Below are 23,821 nucleotides of genomic sequence, written 5' to 3' on the forward strand. Positions count from 1 at the left end.
TAAGCTTACCCCACTCAATCTGGAACTCCAGAGCAAGTCATTAATATTTTTTCTTGACCAGTGCCATAATCTCACCTCTCTGATATTCAGTGAATGATGGTAGAAAAGTTGCAGTTAGTAGTTTTTGAAAGGCTTGGTCATATTACACTAGATTTTATGGGACGAATAGTAAATATGATTAATTACCCGAAGATTTCTGATAGGAAATGTTAGTTTTCACTGGAAATGAGGTACTTCACACAGAAGACTTTTCAGGCTGACTGCAGCAAGCAGGCTTGAAAAGTTTCATTTGCTGGTTTAGACGATATCAGTTCCTTCTCTACTCATTTCCAAGAATATCACCCACTCTGGCCTCTGCTCTCACCACATACTACAACCTGAAAAAGAGAGGAGATTTATGGCATCTCCAGCATCATGTCTGAAAGCTGCTCTTCTTTTGCACCATAGATCACAGGTTTTCAATGACTGAGTAGCCTAAATCATACCAGAGGTTGGCCATTTTTCATTCCATAAAAATAAAATTATATTCTTTTTTGTATCCTTTAAGGAGCCAGAAGGTCCCATTCTTTTACAGACCTGTCCAATACATGATCCTGTAACATGATAATGTATTGTCCTTAGGAGCTCACCACTTGAGTAAGTATTGTCTTGATTTACAGGAAAAGTTTGTTCGTAAAATGTGAAACCTGGAAAATTGCATCCTAGGGAACCCAGACAAAGAGAAAATGAGTCCCAGTTGGGCTTATATGTCCTCATTGAATCTCTGCAATAGGTAGAAAAATCATCTCTTTGTAGCTCCTGCTCAGAATAAAAGTCAGACATCATTATAGTGTGAATCGCTATCAAAGATGTCTGTCTCCCCTCCTAACAAATCCATTTCCTTCAAGTATCCTGATTCTTTTCTCTCAGAAAGGTGTGGGGCTATAATAATTTTTAACTTTAAAAATTATTCTCAATCCATTTGAGTTTCTGAAAATCAGATTGAAACTCTTATATCCTCATAAATGGAATAAAAATCTTTCTATATTTTATACTCCAAAATGGCGAGGTAGATGCCCATGAAACTCTAAGAAAGGTCTCATGGAGATGCTATTAAAATGTGCCATGAGAAAGTCACGTCTCCAAACCTGCCTGCAGAACACAGTTCCTTTCTGGGGAAAACTAGTTCATGAGATGATCAGAGAAGGAAGAAAGTGCCTTTACCTGCCTTCTTGCAGAAAAAAAAGGATGTCACTGTAGCCCACAGACTGACATCTCATTCCTGCCCCATACTGATTCCCATCCTTTGACTATAAACAGCTGACTTTGTGTGGGATAGTGCTCTGTTCTTGTTTGGGTCATTCCATAAACCATTGCATTGTTTGAATTAAACTCACTAGCTAAACCCAATGGCTTGTCAGAGAAGTGACCCACACCACAGAAACCTTAAGTTCCTTTCTGTGGTCCAAAACAGACTTTCCCAAGGCAGGAATAGTCCTGTTCACGTTTGTGATTCCTAAAGTATGTTTCCAAAATGCAAAGCATAAAATCCCCAAAGAAAACCCTAAAAGCAAACATCATCAGATAACGTTCAGTGTCCCTGAGCTGCTGGCCAAAGGAAGAATACAGCATATAACTCCCCACAGTCTTTCCAAGAGCAGCTGAACAATTGTCTGAACTAAAGTAAAATAACTCTGAAACTATGAAGTACAAGGACAGGACCAAGTGCCTTGTCTGGTCACGAGTGGTCTGGCAGGATGGAGCGTGGAAAGGATGCTGGGAAGTAGACAGATGTCAGAAGATGCATGTGATAAGTGAAATGGAGAGAAGCACTTGGGTAACCAGGGAATTCTGTCACTGCAGGGAATAACAATGGTGGTCAAGGCAATATCTTGGTGGTCAAGGCAAATCTGCTGCAGGAACAACGCTATTGGGATGAGTTTAGGTAGACAGGCATCATTTTTATCAGTAGACTGGAAGTGGTGTGCAATTACATTTTATTCAGACAGCTGTTTATCCTTCAGCAGGTGACAGATTTCCTTGAAGAAAGTCCTTCCATTCCTTTAATCTGCTAACATCCAATTCAGGGAGCAGAGGCTATCCTTCACCTAACTTCAGGCAAGAAGTTAGTGGGGCAGAGCTATCCAGTACAAGAGCTTAGGAACAGTGACTGTAAAGGGATTCAGAGAGAAGAAATTTCCGAGGGATCAGTGTAAAATCTGAGAACAAGAGGGAGCCGGTACCTTTGCATCTGACTCTACAAAAGAGATGCTTCTCGTTGCCTGTTGGTTAAATGTCAAATCTTTTAACAGGGCAGAAATTGAAATCACTGTGTGCATGGAGAAAAGAGGCTGCAGAACCCTCAGTAAATTAGCAGTGATAAATATTTGAAGGATTTTTACATCTTGCTGGTCTGTGATGAATAGTGGAATTAAACATAGTAGACCTTGTCTTCCCTTTGCATCCCAGCAGCAGGAAAAGAAGAACTCGCAGAACAGTGACATACCGGTTAAATTAAAATCTTCCTGAAGATGTGTAAGAAGCTAAAAGATAATGTTTCATGGATCATCATTAGAAAATAATAGATGGCATGACTTCGGTAAGCCATGCTGTAGCTCTAAGCTGATGAACATCCACTGGAGGCTTCAACCTTATGTATACAGGTAGATGTAATAAATACGACGAGACTACTCAGTGTTCAAATAAGGCCTGAAGGCTGCACCCATCCCAGGTATGCCCAGGTACACTCCAGCCACCTTTAGCAGCATAGCATGAACAGACTTCTTATCAAATTTATTTTTCACAGGGAGTAGCTGAAGTCCAGATGCCTGTGGCAAATGTTCATTGAAAGATCCTACTTTGGACAATGTTCAACCAGTCAGGAATGGGAGTAACAGTCTACCAGTGCCTGCATTCTGGGAATGCTCCCCTACCAATCCAGATCTGTTAATATGGATACAGCTAATATTACTTACAAGATAAGAGCTAAAATGAAAAAGTAAGACCGTGAAAAAGTCTACAAGTATCTCAGTAATCACTATGACACAGTGGATTAGAAACACAGTGTCTTAGTCTGGGTGTAACAAAGTCAACAAAGGGGATCCTTTGATTATTTCAGTTGGGTTTTGGCTGTCTCCGTGTCTTTACAGATGTCTAACCAAGTGACGGATCACTTTGAATAGAAATAAATACCTGAGATAAGTTCTTAAAATAACTACCAAGTCATTAAAATGCACAACCAAGCAGAATGCTTCCTGTGCACCACTATATGGTTGTCAGCAAACCTCCAAGTGTAATTTCTTATGTGGCCTTAGCTGATGCATGGAATACAGTTGGGGTATTTTGAGTGGTCTTTCACGCCACTGGACCTGCTCTCTCCTGCATTAAGCAAAGGTCCAGCACAGGAAAAAATTTTTGTCAATATCCCTGAGTCATTGAAGATATCAAAGGGAGACAATCTCTCCAAGATTCAGGTTTTGTACATTAAATAAATTTATTTTTGTTAAAGAGGGTTCGCAAGAAAAAAAACATGGTCAGGCAAACGCAAAATTGCATCGCATATAGTTAAAAGTCTAAAAGAGAATTTAAAAAGTTAAGGTTAGAAGAAAATCTTGGAAGAGAAAGGAACTTAGGACTGATTATCAGCACTTACATTTTTAAATTGGTTATGTTTTCTGAAAAAAATATTATTTAATTTTTCCAAGTCATAAAAAGATGTGGTTGTTTTTCCAGTAAAAAGATAACTTGGGTTGAGTAAGTGTTAAACAGAAAATTATAGTTCCTCTGCCCCAAAAAAACAAGCAGGAAGACAAATAAACAGAAACTCATTATGTATGCAGTATGTCTGTGTAATGTAATGATGTCTTTGACATCCAGGGTACTCATTTCAGCATTCAATGTCCTTAAGTCACTGTACAGAAGGGTTATTGAAACAAAACAAACAATCAACCAAACCAAACCAAAAGAACAAAACCCCAAACAAACAAACAAAACCCAAAACCCTCAAAGATGCCTAAACTGTTCATAAATATGGATCAAAATTTAGCAGATACCTTTAGGGGGAAAAAAAAGAAGTAACAAGAAAAAAAAATTACAATTTTATTTTGTGTCAAAGGAAATATTTCTGTTGTCTCTAAAAGACTTGTCTTTTGATTTAGAAGGAAAAAAAACCCCAAACCAAAGCCAGGAAAAAAAATTTGTTTCATGCTGATGTAGAATGAGGTCACCTGCATGATTACTAATAGTTACCTACTAATTACTGCCAAATGATATTGGTTTGTATTTGGTCACTTACACGTATGACTGTTTGGAAGAACCAATTCATGGCCTTCACTGTTTCTATAAACTGAATGAAGGTTTTTATCTGTCTCGAATTCTCACCATCCTGTGTTGTACCATCTCATATCTTTCACACCCTACCAGTCTCTTGCTGACATGTCTTTTAATCCTACTTTTTAGCACTTGCAAAGAAGTGAACAGTTTTAGTTCCCATTGTTCACATGCTCCATTTTGTGTTATCCTAAAAAAGTATTTAACAGAAGGGCCAACAAAATACCTACAATAATGAGATCTAATTTGGATTCTGTGTAGGCAGCTCCAATAATGTAGTCTATTTGTTCTGTCTGTTTTAACCAGTTCTTTGTTTGACTGATTTGCAGCCCAGTCACTTATCCAAATATCTCATCAGTTACAACTTTCTCGTGATAATCATCCTAATCAAGTTAAACCAAGCCTGTAATTGTTTCTCAGCCCTGTAGTTTAACTGTTGAAACCCCCTCCTGCTCCACAGCCATTCATGTCAGTCTCCTTAGGAGGTGGAATTTTTATCTGATATGGATAAATTATTCAGAGTGCCTGAAATATATGTAAATTTGAGAAAACTGCAAAAGAGTGCGCTTTAAACCAAAGAATAGAGCTAGAAGGAAAGAAAGAAACACTTCAAACAAAATAAGAACATAACCAATTATCCATAAGCTTCTTTTGCCTACCTCTACTCATACTAAAACCTTGCCCAAACCTCAACCCATTACAAGTATTCATGTTCATTTTATTTGAAGAATAGCACTGTGTAAATGGTTCTCTTCAACTAGTTGCTAAACCCCTATAATCTTGTAGAAGTAACACACAATATAAAAACCCCACATTCTTCTCAAATAGCTTCTAAATGCTTTCTTTCTGAGACCCTATAACAATAAGCCTTATCCAAACTGAAATTAGGAAACATGCTTCTTTGAAGCACACTGTGATTTCTATTTTACAGCACTAGCAGAAGCTACAGCTAATGTTACATTTGTATTTATATTCTAAACTGTTCCCTTTTCGTTTTCTCTGTTCTGCTGAGTTTTCATTGTTTTTCTTGTTCTCACGCCCAGGAAAGTGGAAGGATGACAAAAATCATACATGAAATTGAGGAGAAGGATAAAGATTTTTGTATAGTAAAATCATGAAAAATGTTTAAATATGTAAATTACACAGAAAGTCAAAGGACAACACTTATCTCTAAAACTAGATGCATGAAATTGTGGACTAATTTACTGATGTTAACTTTTCAAGGCCCAGACTTGTGCTTGAAAAAAAGACCACAGTCAATCCCATACATGTTCTGTCTGGTTTAAGGACCTTTCCCACTATCCCTGAAGTTCTTTCAATAATCAGTATAAAGACATGTTCTCTGCAGAATTCTGCTAAATATTTGCCTGCAAAAAAATGCAGGACAAGGAAAACACAAAAATATACAGGGTTGCATTAAGCTTCCCCATCCAGCTGTTTTACATCCTGACTCTTTCAGTGACACACAAGATCTTGTAGATGAAACTGCAAAGACGCCTCAATGAAAGATAAGAGAGAATCCCTGTTCCTAAAGTGTCTCTTTCCAGTAGTGTCATCTGAATCTGCAGAGCTGAGGAAGGATTTGAACCCAGAAATTTTTTCTTAAACTTTCCTTCTAGAGTGTGCATTTAGATATTTACAATCACTTTGTAACGAGAATAGAGATGTTCGAAAATGTGCCTTTAAATAAAAGTTGTCATTGATGACCCATTCAATTCAAGGAGCAGTGCAATGAGACCCCACTAGGTTTCACTCATTTCAGTTATCGGCTTGAACAGCGCAACCTGCAAAAGTTGTACCCAGCACAAGAGTAAGAGGAACGTATATACTGACCATCTGAACAGAGGAGCCAAGATCCCAACAGAAGAGGTGATGGCAGCAAACACAGAAATGGGTTCCAGAAATAAGGAAGAAAGGATTAAATATGAAAATAAATTGGGAAGTATCAGTCAGTCAACAGAAAGGCAGAAAAGTGTTCTCAGTTATATTGGATAAAAAAGTAAGTTTATGTACGTCAGGGAGATGCAATATGGCAAAAACTGGTGTATGTTAACAGTAGTGCTTTATCTGAGAGGCAATTGCCTCTCCTTGGTCCGTTCATAGGTTATGTTAACTGGAGGAGTCAGTACTTTTCCAGGGGGATTCCAGAGCCCAAGGAAGACATAGGAAAATTGAATAACCTAGAGAAAGGTTAATGTCAGAAAATGTGGCATCTTAGGGAAAGTTGGAAAAAGATGAGTTAATTTCACCTCTAAAAGAGGATATAGAGTGTGACTAACTTGCTAACAGCTTCCTAATGCTCCAGCTGAGGCTGCCTAAACTAGTTCCCCCCCACACACTAGGAAATGTCATTAGCAGCCAAGTGTAGTATGGAAAAGGTGGCTGGCACCTCCAATACCAAAATTAGTTGGAATCTTGTATGTCTTTCAAAAAGACACAGGTCCTGTTCTAGGGGTAGAGGATCCTGGGATCAGAATCTGCACAAGTAGAGGTAGGGGCCTCACTTGGAGGACACACACTTTTAGCAGCTCCTTATAATGATGAGTTCAAAGGCAGCATTCCACCAAATAAATGAGATTTTTTATCTCCCTGTTCAGAAATATCCCTCCCTCCCTCACATGCTGTACGTGCAGTCCTGGTGTTCTGCACCACTCACAAAGGTAAAGTGTAAATGAACTGAGCAGCATAGTATTTAAACAAAAGCATAAACAAAGGAACACCCTGTGCTGCAGGATCAATAAATTCCAGTTACCAATCCTAATGGGTACGCTGTACATTGAAGAACTACTGGTCCATGTAATAGGTAGTGTGAATGGGCCCAAGCCAGGGCTGTGCTCTGCTCTGCTCTTCTGTGTGACATGCACAGCTCGACCTTCAGGCCTGTCTCGTGCTGTGCACGTCTATTAACTGCAGGATAAACTTACCTGGTTGGATATAGCAGAGGAACCCATAGACAGGTCCCGCTTTACATTCCACTTGCATGCCCTTACCTTTATCTAGTAATGAAGCAGCAAGTTTCTACAGGAATCCCCTTTTCTTGAACAATGAAAACAAAAAAAATAATTATTTTCCTTGTAAGAAAATCTTATAAGAATTCAGAGGAATGAAAAAGAATAAACTTTCCACGGATGGATCTGCACAGTATGCCCCACCCATTCTATATTGCACAACTTGAGATTGCCAGCACTTGAAGTAAGTTTGTCTATATTTTGCTCTCTTTCTTAATAGTATTATCTCTAATAAACACACTTTTAAGCAGTACTTTTAGGGAGTTTGAGCATCTTTCTTGTGGGGATTACAAATAACTCAGATCCTTCTAGTGTTAAACAACCCTGTCATTCCTTTATCTGTATTTTCACTCCAGTTCTTGAAATGAACTGTCATTTCTAGCAGTCCTCAGAAACATAGGACATGATGCTGTAGGATATGTCATCATGTTGCCCTCCATATTCAGGGAGACGCTGGAGCCTATGTTAAAAAGGGTTGGAATGCCAGAATAACACTCTCTAATCCATTGCACCATGAGAAATCACCACTGTACACCTTTCTACTCGAAGAACTTTTGCTTTAAACTTAAAAAGGGGAAAAATGTTTCTGTTTGTAAAGAAAAAATTGTCTTTCTCAGTTGTTTTTTTCAATGCCAGATTGTGTTTGATTGGTTCGTCCCAGTAACAAAACTTCTCAAAACCATAATTTATCCAGTATAGGTGAAGTTTGCATATCCTTACAAATCCTCTGATATGAGTGCAGCATCAGTCACGAAGTGAAGAAGGGATTCTGCTATGGAGATGACCACCTGCTGTTTGCTTTAGGTGTGGTGAGGTTTGGGCCAAAAGCGAGAGTCATAACGACCAACTCTCTTCATGTGCAGGAGAAGTAATTAAATAAAAAAAATAAAAAAAGGAAGCTGGAAGCCTTGTTGTGGAGGCAGCAATGCTTTATGGTAGTGATTAGAGGAGGGATGTGGCAGGGCTTCCCATTTCAAAGAATTGTGTTACCACACCGACGGTCAGCAGCCACTCACAGGTGAAGTCAAATGAATCAGACAAAGATCTGGCACCTTTGCAGTTGAACCCAAACCCACAGAAACAAAATTATTTCTTTGGAAGGTGAATGGAAACTCTGTGCCTAGTTAATGTATGTGAGAAACACTATGGTATGTCTGCCTGGAAGAAGATTTTAAATTGCCTAATAATTCCTGCAATGAGTTTATCTATTGTCTCTTCATAAACTGCTACCTCCTCTTGGGATCCTCATTTCCACAAGCTCTTTTAGTTTATTTTTCTGCCAGACAGTGATGAAACTTCCTAAGTTTATGGAGTGAAATTATCAACTGGCAGTTACACATAAAGACACCAATCCAGAATTCTCCAGAATCAAGAGGATTCTTCACATTTCCTTCAAAGGATTTTGCATCAAGCCCTAATCTGTAAGAGAAATGTTGTGGAGTACACTTAAGGACGAAATTAATGCATTGTGCAAATATATTCAAATTTTGTACAACTTCCATGATTATGTTCCTACCAGTCAGCATGCATTTTAATGCATTCTTCCCGCACCTGGTGCCTCAATAACAACTAAATTGCTCACTACCAACAGAGCTTATTTGCTTTATTGAGTTATAGATGCATAAGTGAGAGAGGGACACAAAATGTTTGTACTTCTTGTAACTCAGATTTCCGCTTCAGAGGCAACTGTTTTTCCACCTGTACTTTTCCCAGCAAAATAGTCCAAAAGCCTGCTAAGCATCTGCAAGTACTCTCACTCCTCTTCCACCGTTTCATTTGTGTGCGTATATGCAAGCATGCTGTGGCACAAGCTTGGCTGAAGTGGAACAAAGTCCCCACACAGCAAATCATCTGCTGCACTCCAGGACAACTGGCTTGTCACAAGACAACTATTTCTCTTATCGGACAGACAACACCTGTGTCTGTACAGGAAGAACAACAGCGTCCACGGTGAGTTTCTGGTCTTTACAAATTAACCACAAGCCCCAATGAACCACAGTGTTTACTCCAGGTGGCCCAGCACGGACACAGAGGGAAGGAAAGAGACTCTGAAGCATTGTCTGAGAGGAAAATAGGACTCATGCTACATCCCTGAGCATCTTTGTGAAGTGTCACCATTTGTTTTCCCCTGTAAGCGTTGTGGTCTGTCCAGGTGTCAGACCAGGAAGTTACTCCCAGCTCTGCAGGGCCTTCATACCTACAGCTGTGCTGAAGAAAATGTCTTAATCCCAGAAGGAGATAAGCAGGTTCCATTACTGAGCAAGTGTTACTAACAGGATCACCTGTCAAAAGGAGTTAAGAGCTGTAATAATAATTTCCTTACATATTTGACGAAGAGAGTCTCACAGAACCACTTGAAAGGAGCAAGAGCAAGCATCTTATGCTGTGCTGCACAGAAAGACATCTGCAAGACAGAGTTGAAGAACTTTTTTACACAGACCAAAACTTTCAAAGTGAATTTAAAGTATAGAACATTTCACGGAAATTAGGCCAGCACGACAGAGATGACTGGAGAAAGGGAGAGGAAAAGACTAAAAGACTCAACATGCAAAGATAGAAGAAAGAGAGAGTTCTTTCTCCTTGATGTCCTGTAGCTTCACACAGCAACTGAGGGCTAAAGAGAGGATACAAAACCAGCCAAAATGGACTACAAAGCGTGGGAGGATCCTGGCAGTACGTCTAAGAGCTGCTTTTCTTAGTAGGAGTTGATCAAGACAGCATTCCATTTCAGCCCACTGGTTTACACTTGCAGGTCTTCAAGGTACTGTGAACTTCTGCTGAGTATTGTCTAGGCAGCATTTCTTGCCATGTTTCTTTTGTGTGGAACGTCATTTAATTTGTTAAAGTACAAGCAGCTGTTTCTCCAATTTCAAAGTTGTACAAAAAGCTTTGCCAGTCCAAATTATTCACAGTCCCCATACTTTGATCCCAAGGTCTGAGTTTGTTTTCATGCCCTAGTCACTGACGTAGCATCATGAGATGAAACATCAGATTTCACTAACAAAGAGCTAACTGTGTTCCTGCAATTAGAAATAAAGACCTAAAGCTATGCACTCTTACATGTAAAGTTATTTAATTTTGGCTGCACCTGAAATATTTTTAGGCATAAGATTTCCCTAAAAAGAAATATTTCGAAATGTCATATAATTTCTCTTTTTGGCTCTGTGATTTTTTTTCCTGGTTTGAGTCTTGAAAGTTGAATATGTTACATTCTCAAGCCTTTCTGTGCACTGGAGACCTCTAAAAGACTACTATTTCAATGAATGAAATGAAATAATCCCATAACTCCAGAACTAGTGTTTTAAGATAGGAAATCTGATGAAATGCAAAGTGCTGTTCATTCTGAATTGTTTCACACCTCTTCAGGAATAGATCTCTACCCCTAACACCATTCTTGCTAGACTCTGTCACCTGTATTGGAGGGGTAATAATCCCAGGAAGAACCATGGGAGCGGGTTATACAGAATTTGCATAATGTATGGTCAGCACGGCTCAGAAGATGCACTTGGCAATTCACTGCACAAAATGTGTCTTATTCCTGCTGAGACAATTCTAAGGAGATTGCAACTACCTAATGTATCTGAGTAATGAAACTTACAACTCAACTCATGCTTTATTTGGAGGATAAGATTTGTTTGACAGTTTTACACCTTCAGGCATGATTTAATTAATATTAGGAAGTAAGCTAATAGGTTGTTTTTTTTCTTCTTGGTGACAAACTACGCTTAAGTGATGAAAAGTTTTGCTATAACTTACAGCTGCATCATCTGGTTTCTTTCATTTTCTATAAAAATTATCAGGTGTAATAAAAAGAGGTAAAATTACTGTGAAGGCCCTCCTATCTAGTGCAAATTGAATTTCCAAGCATATTTCTAGGGTTTTCTGGTTTCTGGCACACAGGTTAATGTCAATGGATAATGAGCATATCTCCATTACTGGAAACAAAGGAAAAGTTTAAAGCAAGTTAAGGCTCACCATGACAGTGTATGCCTCACAGTTCTAGCCACACTGCCTCAACATGTTCTGTTTCACTGTCAAAAGACCAGACAACAGCTTCAGTTTCATCAGCAGGGTACACTGCACTCCCCCTCCCCAGGTAGAGATCAATAGCCTTAGGGTTCTTCAAACAGGAAGAATTTGCCAGTCAGCCACAGACAGACAGTCCTGTTCTAGAAGACAAAGCAAATGGCTGCATGGGATGAATCACAGTGATTCCTCCCACTGTCTGGAGGGCTCTTTGTTCTCCACATTGTCTCTCAAAGAAGTCTAGGGCAACCGGGTTCAGAGGATTTGTTGATATCAGAAACTATCACATTGGCAGCTTTCCTCTTACCTGCAAGGCCAGATGGGCTGCCAAAGGAGAAAATTGTATCTCTTTGATATGATTTATTCTTAACAAATCCATATCAGTTGCTTTCTATCCTTTTAATATGCTCTTGAGAGCTTCTAAATGTAATTATTAATAATGTGCCTAAGAGTCTTTCCCCAGGTTCAAGTTGTTCCCCACGGTCCCATTTTCCCTTTTTAGAGAGAAGAAGATGCCTGAACTTCCTGGGCTCCTGAGAGTTTCTTCAGCCTTCATGACTCATTAAATACTGTATTGTGGGCCTCATGTGTCCCTAGTAATAAAATCTGATAGTGAAAAATTGGATCTTAAGAGGTGCTTAAGGGATCCTGGCACTCTGAGTGCCCTCTCCCTCAGTTCAATTAGTGATAGCTGGCTGTCTTGTATCCCAGGTAAATTTTAGCTCTCTGTGATGTAAAAAATAATTGTAGAGCCATCAGATAGAACAGTGCTGGCAGCAGTGAGGTGAATGAATGCTTTTGAGGGTAGCACAGACCAAACTATTCAGGCAGTCAGAGACTGAGCTCAGTCCTTATTTCCCGACTGTCTCGCTCGTTCTGATGCAGTTCAGTCAGTGAGTACCTGCCATTCAACAGCATGTGCTGTAAATCTGCTCCTCAAGATTCACGGCACAGTTGAATGTAGAGACTGATTCCAAGCCCTGGGATAAACTAAAGGAAGAAAGAACACCTGTGACTTAGAATACTGAAGCAGCATATGTTTTAGTAAGTATCTTTGATTTCTTTTCCTTTTCAAGCTGTGACAGAATTTCCTTCCCTGTTCTGCCAATGCAGCAGACTTCAAAGAACCCTAAGCCTTTCAGAGAGTCTGCTTTTGTCTTCAGCCTTTGATTCCTCTCCTATAGATTACCAGGACTGAAAGACCATATATGTTAAGAAAGTGAGGACTGCAGCATGGCATGATTTATTTATTATCCAAGCATGATGTTTGGAGTCAGGTCTAAATCAGTGCAACACAACAAGTCACAAAACAAAAATGGTAAATGTATTTCAGTTCCACTTACATAATATATGCAAAATATCTCATATAAAAGAAGTCTGTACCTAACTTCATAACTCTGCACAAAGTGTCAGAGAGCTTTCCTCTTCCATGTGCATCCACGCAGGGCATCCAAAAGGTTGTCACTCCCTCAGTAACATAAAGCTAACAGTACCACACATAATTTTCCTGTGGTTGGGTAACAAGACTTCATTTAAGGCACTAAATTATATAGATCAGACATAGATGCTGCCACGTCTTCTAGCAAGTTGCTGAAATGGTTAATTATCCTGCACCTTGAAAAAGGAGCTTTGTTTCTAATCTGAATACCATTCAGCCATATGTTCCAGGCACCAATTTCTTCTGGCAGAAGCCTTAGTTATCCAGACCCGTGGGTCCCATGGGTTGCTATGAAGTTCCCAGTTCCTGACCTTTTCACTGATTTAACTGGGAGGAAGAAATAGGTTTCTTCACAATTAGTTTAACTTTTTCTGTCCTCTTTCTTTTGTAAACAAAGAACTAAAAGTAAATTGCCAAAACTTTGAAATCGAAAAATAATTTTGGAATACACACAAATTATACAATGTATTCTGGGATTCTCATCATAGTACATAAGAAATATTTACTTCTGCTTTTTGACAATTTACCAAGATGTGGAGAGATATTCACTTAAATACAAGTCCAGGTCCAAGAAGTAGAGGAGAGATGGATGAATGGATGGATGGATGGATGGATGGATGGATGGATGGATGGATGGATGGACAGACAGACAGGTATATGAAGGAATTATTTCATGGACTACTGACTAATAGGATGGGAAGAGGGAGGTGGTACCATCTACCTTCAAAATTTCAAAAAAGACAAAATAAAAAAATTAAATTTCTCTTAATCTACACATCTAAAACTGTATACAAGTGCTTTATTCATATTATGACAAGGCTAAAGTAAAGACATTCTCAGAATCACATCGAAAACAAAAACTTACATCACTGAACATTAAGAACTGTGTTTCCTCTGTGCCCTGTGACATCTCACAAATGCAAGATGTAAGCACAAGAGAGTTTAAGATTGTCACTGATAAAACACTGGGGATTCTCATGGAAATATGCCCACTGAAGTTTTGAAAAGTGGGTGAGGTGCCAATTGGCAAAATTCAGCCTTTTCCAGGCAGATATAGGACAGAAGAGTCTGATCTAAAGGCACTAGGAAAATAGAGCAGAGTATGAACTTAACCTGATATTTGCAAAGAGATTAATGTTAGATATAGCAACAAGTACAAACAAGAGATAATCTTGTCTCAGCCATCATTGGGGAAATAATGTAACTCATACTTTTCATTATTTGATCAAATACAAAGGCTCAAGCACTAGCCAGAGTCCTCAATATCTTGAGCTAGAAAATTATTCTTCCTGGAATAAGTGAAGCTTACATGGATTTTTACTTTCCTTTCTTAGCCATTAATACCTGCTTTTACCACAAATTAAAAATAAGTCAATGTTCTCTGAATTTTTTTCATTGTATAACAATACCAGAAAACAGTTTTTGAACACACAAGGTCAATATATGTGTATATGTTTATTTATTAGTTATATATGTGTATTGCTGTAATAACATACTAGGTACATTATAAAACATGCACCAAAATAGAAAGTGGGAAAAAAAATTACATAAAGATGAAAAATCACAATATTTTAATCTCAGTTTAATTTTATTCTGTTTATAAATGGTACAGAAAATAGTTTCTTCATGCACTCCAGTGGATTGTTTTGTGCAGCCCTTGCAGCACGTCCCACATCCAGGGCCTCCACTTCTCAGATCACATCCCTAGAGGATGTCATTCTAGACAGAAATGAGGAAAAGTGACAGAACTGCAGAAAGATGAGTCCCAAATACCTGTGGAAAGAGAGGACATATCTGGGATTTACACCATGGGAATGGAAACACTTGTCAGGATTTCTGGGTAGAAGCAGCATTGACCTTCAAATTTAAATCTTCAAAATGTGTTATCTGTGTTTAAAATGTGGAATTTGGGTGGTTCTTTCCATCTGCCATCCAGTTCATGCTTGCTGTTTTGTATGCTAAACTAAGGTCTACGTTAAGGTCTGCTTTCAAGTATTCTCATCAGCCACGGAATCTACACTAAAGTTTTCCGGAAAAGAAATTCCAAACATCTTGCTCTCCCTGTTCCTTGTTCAGCTGTTGGAGCTTTAAGAAAGGCTCCACCCTGAAAACAGTTGACTGTGCCCTTTAAAATCTTCCCTTCCCCGTCCATCTCACTCCTGAATGGCACACTTGGACTAAACAATTTAGGAGCAACAAAGGCAGGACACTCAGTTCCTGAAGCAGATGGGAAGGAAGGTAACAGTGCATGAGCCTACAGCGTTTCTTCCCTTGCCATATGTTCTAATTACACTTGGTGCTATATACAAACAGGAAAAAAATTGGCTCAGTGAACAATACCTGGAAAGCTGTTGCTTTTCAGCAATAGTGATGGGTTGTATTGAAAATGTGTTAGCTTTTTACAGTATCATTCAAAGAAGTACTAGACTCCAAGCCAAACAGGGAGCTCTCCTACTGGCACAGAAGTTTTCATGAATTTGGTAATAAAGCAGAGAGGTTATCAGCTGTCCACCATGTTTATTTTGAGGTCAGAGAGGTAACTGCATCATGCGTGTGACAGGCAGAAAAGCAGCATGAGTTTCACACAGTAAAAGCATCTGATAACTTCATAGAGGCACGCAGCCAGTATGGCCAGTCCTGTGGTTTCTGCTGCCTCAGCTTCCCTGCTGTGGTGCACGTCCTTGCTAGAGGAATGTTAACTCGGGTACAAGTCATCCTGGAGGCAGTGTGTGACATCACCTTAATACAGGACACCGGCCACACCTTCCTAACGTGCTTTCCTCTTTGCATGCAAAGCTGCTGGACACTGAACAGTAGAGAGACAACACCACCCACATTTGCTCTTTTTGAAACTCATTCACCATGAACCTATAGCATAGGTAGTACCTTCAGCACATTTCCTTGTTTTCTATTAAGTCTTTGTTAAGATGGTGCTGAGATCTGTGACAGAAGTGATGTTGGAGAAAAAATGAAGTCCTTTAACCTTCTTTTACTCACCACAAAGGTTACAATAAAGTAATTTTGCTGCTTCACTGTTAAATCCTCCCCAAGGACTAAAATCAGTTCCTAATCCCAGTTCCCATCTTCATTGTTTCTTAGCCAGTTCCAGAAATGTATGAATATTAAATGCAAAACTAATTGAAGGCAGATGGAAATGGATTGAGTAATCCAACAAAGTACCAATAGAGCTCTGCTGGAAGACTTAAAGAAAACCTAATGAAACAAAAACAATCTTTATTGTTAGCATTTCCCAGGAGGATCATTTCTTGGTGAATATTGCCATTCTTCTGTATGAAATATTCAACAAAAATATGCGACTACATTCTTAGGAAAATTCATCTTGGATCTCTCTTGAAATTAAACATGTTACAGCACTGAAAGCTAGGGTGAATTAGGCTTTATGTAGTGGTGGGTTACTTCTCATTGTCTCACATGGACTTATTTATGTTCAGGATTCTCAGCTGGTGCTGGGGCTGAACTTCACTCCCCCCGTCTCTGCCTTGAGGTTCAGGGGCTTGAGAGGTGTGAGAAGAGAGTTTAACATTAAAACTGAAGCAAAAATAGTTGCAGAGTAACTCAACTTCTCCATGATGACTGCCAAAAGTTCTCCTATCTTGTTTTTTCAGGTGCCATGTTTTCCTTAATCATCCTTTTCTATCTAACAAAACTGTAGAAGTCCTTATTATTCTTTGAATCCCTTGACAAGTTCAGCTCCAACTCTGCCTTAGGTTTTCTGCTCCCTTCTCTATATATCTAGGCAGTGTCATATTCTTCCCAAGGTGGATATCTGTCCTGGTTCCACTGCCTTTGCATTTCTACCTTTGGCTGGTCTCCTGCCTTTCTTTCCAGGTTTCTTACTTGGAAACAAGAACTTTTGCGCTCTGAGAAGAATGTTCTTAAAGAGCTGCCAGCTCTTTTCATCTCTTTTATCCCTGAGGGCAGTTTCCCAGAGGGTCTCAATCCACTAGTTTCTTAAACAGCTTTTGCTCTCCTAAAGGTGAGGATTATTCATCTGGCACCTGGCCCATATACCTCAACATTGTGAATTTAGTCGGGGAATTATCAGTGCAGGCCAGGCTAACACACATCTTGGCATGACTGATTAGTTTATCTGAATTGGTAAGCAACAGATCTGGTAACGCTTCTCCTCTCCTTGGACTGTCTATCACCTGGATTAAGAAATTATCCTTAACACACTCCAGGAATCTCCCGGACTGCTTACAGTTTGCTGTGCTGTTTTTAAAGCAGATGTCAGGGTGTTTGAAGATCAGAGCCTGAGAGCTGTTAAGTAAGAATACATCATTAACAACTTCCCTTTGATCTGGTGGCCTGTAGTGAACACCGACCATGAGATCTCCCTTTTTTGGCCTGACCCTAATTTTTACTCATAATTGCTCATTGTTGGTTTTCAATGGCAGCTCTGTGAAATTTATGCATTTTTTTTTACATAGAAAGTAACAACTTCCTCACTGTTTCTCACTCCTTCTTCCTTGCCTGTCCATTCTGAACAGTTCATAGCCACTCTTCGCAGTGCTCCAGCTGTGCAATTTGTCCCTTCATGGTTCATTGCAGTGACTAGACCACAGCATTGTAGCTGCACAGTGATTTCCAGCTGTTGTTGTTTGTCACCCATGCTACCTGCATCAGTACAGGGGCACATCGCCCAGGTTACAGGCTGCTTCACCTCTTTAGATGAATACTTCCCCAATGCCTTTGAGGCACTCCACAGTGTTCCTGTGATGGCTTCTAATACATCAAGCAGCCCCTGGTTCTTCTCTGTTGCTCAAAACTTCATCCCCTTCCCCAATAAATCTAATTTAAAGCTCTTCATATAAGTCTGGCCAGGTGGTTGATGAACAACCTTCTGCCCTGCTTTATCAGGTGAGTCCCATGAGCTCACAACAGACCCAGTCTCCAAAGGTAGATTCATGATCATATAAGCCAACACCTTGAGTAGGACATCAGCTGTGCAGCCAGGCATTCACCTTTCAATTTGACTCCCCCTTTATAAACCCCTACCTCTGACTGGGAGGATGGAGGAGCACTTTGTGCTTCAGCATTGACGTGAGGGATAGATACAGTCTTTTTTGAGTGTTCAAAGTTGCTTTGCCACAGACCCTACATAGAATGTTATTGGAGCAGATGGTAATTCGAAGGGTTCACTAGGCTCAGCAGCCTCTCAGTGACACTGTGAATGCAAGACCTCGATAGGCAGCAAATTTCTTTAGAGAAACAGCCTGGATGGAAACCAGGTGTTTTGGTGCCTCACAGCAAGGAATCCCCGATTAGTGATACTTTACACCCTTTTCTGAAGCTACTGTTTCTAACACAGGTAATAGTATCCAATGGTTAGCGTTTCCTCCATCCTGTCCATTAACAGTGTGACCTTTATTCTGCATCTCAACAGCTGTCAGTGCACTGCCCTTCTTTCACCATTTCTCATTCCAGTGTCTCTTTATCACAAGGACAGACCAACCTTTTCAAGTCGAGGAGGTTACATTTTTGAAATTCTGTTTCTGTTTCGCGTTGCTAGACAAAGCCAAATCCCAGTTGCCCACAGGAATTGGAATCACGTCTTCCGAGTGTTCTATAAATCACACAGAACCGAGTGCTTTCATACGGGGATATACAGGAAGAATAAACTCAGAGCTCTCTTGATTCTCTCAGCTTTGAGCATAGTTATAGGTGTTCCAAACTTCTAGCAGAATTATGGACTATGCTTTACTCCAGAATCCTCTGCTCTACATTTTTTACATTTTTATGCATGTATTTAATTTTACAAATATTTTTTTTTTTTTTTTTTTTTTTTTTTACAGGAAAATGAGAAGTCATGGGACAAATAAACGCCAGCAGATAGAAAACAGTGGTAAGATCCCAGAAATCCAGATATTCTTATTAATGTATTTTTCAAATCTTTTTAGGGAACAGTGAAAAAAAAAATACAGCAAACTCTGGAACTCCAGCTTTAATTTTCTGTAGTACCTTTCCTCTGAAAATGTTGCTTTGCAGACCAAGAACATCAAGAATGCAGAAACTTTAATAAGGTATTGGAGCTAGAGTAAAGAAATGAAAAATTAATGAACCCTATTGTGAGTTTCAGGAAAGGGATAAAACTGTTAAAATCACTGTTGGTCTCTCTCTTTTGCACCACTCAGGATCTAGTGTGAAAGATTTTAAGCTTGATTACTCATTACCTTTCCAATATTTACTTTCCTTTTTCTCTTTCCCCAAACAACATGTGCATTGTGACATTTCACTGTGAAAGCAGTTTGTAGTAGTTTCATGTATAATGTGACAACTGGCATCTTGTACCAACTGTCATCTTTTTGTAGAAATACGAAGTAAAACAGGAAAGATCCAGCACTCATTGGTGCATTATGGCTTGCTTCTACCAGATAGTCAGCACTGCAAGGTTAGCAACACAAAGTAATTTGTCTGAGATCAGAATAAGCAGGACTGGGGTTACATAAAAAAAAAAAAAAAATTAAGGAGTTAGCCCATATTTGAAAGATAGTGACATTATACTCAGGGAAAATAGTGAGTGTAAAAGCTGTGTCTCTGAACTGCCTTAAAGTGATTGAATTTCTTGAGTTTTGTTCTTTGGTTTAGAGGAAAATAGAAAGCAGTGCTCGTTATCACTTCTGAGTCTCACCGCTGCCCTGGGTTACAAGAAGTTAACACGAGGAGTGACAGTTCTGTTACAAGATGAGTCAACTCACCTCAGTTCTTCCATAACCCTCGTGACAGCCTTGTGGAAAAACAAAACCACTTAGTATCTTACCTCTTTTTAAGACAGCTTATACACAGAGTACTTACTCCAAGGTAAAAAGAAAGTGCCATTTTAATAAGGCAGGAAGTCAAGTCCCATCTCTGGGCTCACTTCAGAATGGGCTTAGGGTCTTAGGAGACATAAGCCTGACTAATGTCAAACTTGTCAGGAACTAACTTGTTTCCCATTCCTTTTTTTTTTTTCCATCTTTGTTCCCATTTGAGAAGAAGACTTTATTGTCACAAGTCAGACAGGTGTCATGAAGAGAATGAACAAAAGCAAGCAGTGTCCAGAAAGGGTAAGTAAAAGATGTCTACATCTGTGTGTTGTGCTGTGTTATGCACGAGATTCATTGGTGACATTAGCGTTCAGCTAAATAGTCCAGACTTAGTGGAAAATCAGATATTTTCCAGGTACATTGATGAAAAGAGCATGATATTTTGGATCATGGAAAAAACCCCATGACTGCACCAAGGGTGCAGATGCAGGAAAATCATTGAATGTTGGTAACCCTGACCTTAACAAGACTTTCAAGGTGGTTTCTCACAGTATCCTTTTATCCAAGAAGGAACTTACTGGTTTAGTCAGGCAGATAACTCCCTGGGTGAAATAGGAGTGGATCACTGGGTTCTAAATGAAGTGGCTGACATGATATGAACTTCACTTGACTTGAGTGACAGGTGGCTTTTCTTGGGGATTTCTCCTGGATCCTATCTGATATTTTATGTTGTTGTCAATGACCTGCAGGAATAGACAGTGCATCTCATCACATCTGAGGATGACACCAAATTGGGGTTGCAGTTCATATGTTTGAGGGCAGACCTGTCATTCGTAGAGATGCAAACAAGCCAGAGAATTGGGCTTGTAGAAACATCCTGAAATAGAGCAAAGAGAAACGCGAAGTCCTGCACCTGCGAAAAAAGCTTGTTCAGCCTGGAGAAAAAGACAGTTTTAGGGGTACCTAATAATTGTCTTATAGTACCTACAAGGTCATAAAGAAGACATAAAAAGTCTTCACAAAGGTACAAAGAAGGAGGATCAGAGACAGTTGTCAAAAATTAAATCAGTGGAGGTTCAGATGGATATAAGAAAAAAAAATGGAAGAGTTTTTCTAGAGAGACTATTCGGTCTCCATTCTTGGAGGTTTTCAAGATTTTTTGGATAAAGCCCATGCAACTTGCTCTGAATTCAGTATTAGTCATGCTTTAAGGATGAAATTGGATTATATAGCTATGAATCAAATGTAGCATTGTAGGAATCTTGCAATGAATGAGAAATAAATAATATCTATTATCTGGCTTCCTGATTTCCCAGACTCTGAGGAGCCTCACCAGCCTGTCCAGCCCTACACAAGCTTTTTCTTTTTGACAAGGGTGAGGGCTAATCCTGTCTCCCCTGAGGAAGCACCAGAATGGAAGCTGTGCAGTGAAAAGCCATAGTATAATTTTGCATGAAGAGGTAACACTCTAAAAAGCCACCTGCGAAGAATGTGCTCTGAAGACACTTACCATATCCACCCACAGTAGATCCTGGCTGTCAACTCTCCCAAATTTTGTTGTCCATGTACTATGGAAAACGACAATTTCAAACTCCACAGATCATTTGACTAACTTGTAAGCCATGTGCCTCATCCTTTATATGCAGAAAAGCAGAGGTTTTCTCCTCATTACATCGAATACCTCGAGAAAGAAACAGGCTTCTTCATCCCAGATTTCAAGGAGAATTCTGTTTTCCTTGCTCTTCCTATAGTTACATCAGTCTTTTGCAATGAAATGATCCTACACCACACAACACATCCATTGCTTCAGCATATGACATCTGTATGTATCTTTCTCAAGAAAGATTTTATGTGTAAATTATACTGAAAGATTAAATATTAATTTTTATTTAGGCCAGAGTTCCAACTGTGATTTTGCAATGCAATGTGAACAACAGCACAAAGAAAGAGAGGTAAGAAATGTTTAACACGCAGGCCAGTCAACCAAGACACCAGAAACTTGATGGGTTTAACTCAAAGCAGGTCTTCCATGTCAGTGTGAATATCTGTACTTCACCATAAGGCAAAGAGTTAGTAACAAGCACACTTTATACAGGCAAAAAGAAAAATATTGCTTCAGTAAAGTTTTAAGCTTTTGTGAATGATGCAGCAAGGGATTATATTTGATGTTTCTTGCCGTCTTTAGTCATAGACACTGTGCTGCTGTTGGTCTGGAGTTTGCTATGAAGAAAATGAAACCAGAAACATGTCAAGCATAAAAAAGGACCTCCCTTACTGATGATAGGGTGGAAGGCAGGGAGCAAAATGAGAAATTGAGAACAAAGCTTTGCCATCTTATTCCTCATGTGTAAATATTTGCATTTGAAAATTCAGTCCCAGAGAGAATCTCCACAGGTTTTTTTTCTGTAAACACATATGATTAGCAGTTTACATCATGCCCTGAATAACAGAGGCCTCAACATTATCTGTGAAAGTCAAAATCATCCCCATCTGAGACAATGACTTTTATATCTTAGAACTGAACTGACTCAGAAAATTAGTAAACATTTCATGGATTTATGAAGCTGTGATAGCTTTCTCCTTAAGTCATCCATTTCTTATGTCACTTATCATATTTATATCCACAATAAATCCTCAGTTCCCTCCATTATTTATGTTAAATCTGCTAATGATACTGCAGTGAGTTGTGTACAGCACAAAATAGGAACTTATTTTTCAGGGGAAATAAAAGACCAAATGCATCCATGTTTCATTTCTTATGGAGCTATAAAACTCATTCTATGTTCTAATGAAATTAAAGCAAAAGATAAGAGTTCAGATAGGAACTAATTAGAATCAAATCAGAGAAAAGACCAGGGTTGCATTAGGATAGTTCACCATAGTACACCACACAGTCCAAAATTTATGGTAACAAATGCAATGGGAACAGAGGAAAAGCTGAAGTCTGCCTCCGGATTTATCTGCACTGAATCTGCAATTGTACCATTACAAATCCCTTTCACAAGTTCAGATGGTGTAGTGGGTTTCTGTGGCTGAGTTTTGGTAGCAGGAGGACTACAGGGTGGCTTCTGTCAGAAGCTGCCAGAAGCTTCCCCTGTCCCATGGAGCCAGTGCCAGCCGGCTCCAGGATGGGCTTCCTGCTGCTGGCCAAGGCCAAGCCAATGAGGAGTGACAGTAATGCCTCTTTGATAACATATTAAAGAACAGAAGGTTGTTCCACAGAAAGAATTCTAGCCAGGGAAGAGCAGAGTGAGAAGATGGGAACAACAAGGTAGACACCAAGGTCAGTGCAGAAGGAGGGGCAGGAGGTGCTCCAGGCACCTGCAGCCCGTGGGGCAGAGCATGGTGGGGCAGAGGTGCCCCTGCAGCCCATGGAGGAGCTCATGCTGGAGCAGGTGGATGCAGGAAGGAGGCTGTGACTCCATGAGAGGCCCAGGATGGAGCGGGGTTCTGCTGGGGACCTGCAGCCCCTGGAGAGGGAAACCCACGCTGGAACAGGTTTTTCCTGGGTAGCACTTGTGGCCCCTGTGGGGGACCCACACCAGTACAGCTCATTGGTGAAGGACTGACCCCATGGAGGAGTGACCCGTGGACAGCAGTTTGGGAAGAGCTGCTGCCTGAGGAATGGACTCACACCGGAGAGGTCCATCAAGGACTATCTCCTGTGGAGGGACCCCACAGGAGCAGGGAAAGGACTCCTCTCCCTGAGCAGCGGCAGAAACAACAACTGACTGGAACCCCCATTCCCTGTCCCCCTGCACCGCTGGGGGAGGAGAAGGGAGAACATAGAAGGAAGGAGGAGTGAGGGGAAGGTGTTTTTAAGATTATTTTACTTCTCACTCTTTTACTCTGACCCTATTAGTAATAAATTCAGTTAATATCCCCACTCTGAGTCTGTTTTGCCCATGATGGTGATCAGTCAGTGACCTCTCCCAGCTCTTATCTCAGCTCATGAATCCTTCGCTGTTTTTTTTCTCTCCTCTGTCCAGTTGCAGAGGGGAGTGAGAGAGAGGCTGTAGTAAGTACCTGGCATCCAGCCAGGGTCAGCCCACTACATATGGCAGATTGGTGAAAAGCAAGCTGCTTTAAGTCCAGAAGCCCTACTTTAGGTAAGCAAAGCTACGCTGCATGCAACATGACACTGTGAGAGGTACCATTCTGAATATAATCTCTGAAGGTTAATAAAGAGAATTTTAGGGGGTTTTTAGCCTGCTTCCTTCAAGTCATGGCAAGACCTATATTTCCCAAAATGAGATATTATTGGAGTCTTCATT

General features: G+C 39.9%; 1 long non-coding RNA gene across 1 annotated transcript; it reads left to right on the top strand.

Moving 5' to 3' along the window:
* Positions 1–12,285: 12,285 nt before the first annotated feature.
* Positions 12,286–23,561, top strand: LOC120323186. The gene is made up of 4 exons (XR_005563416.1): positions 12,286–12,386; positions 18,597–18,646; positions 19,777–19,847; positions 23,537–23,561. It is a non-coding gene; the product is annotated as an uncharacterized LOC120323186 (long non-coding RNA).
* The last annotated feature ends 260 nt before the right edge of the window (positions 23,562–23,821 follow it).

The sequence above is a fragment of the Pipra filicauda genome, unplaced genomic scaffold (genome assembly GCF_003945595.2).
Source record: "Pipra filicauda isolate LSUMZ 115617 unplaced genomic scaffold, ASM394559v2 scaffold208_size1342795_pilon, whole genome shotgun sequence".
Lineage (NCBI taxonomy): Eukaryota > Metazoa > Chordata > Aves > Passeriformes > Pipridae > Pipra > Pipra filicauda.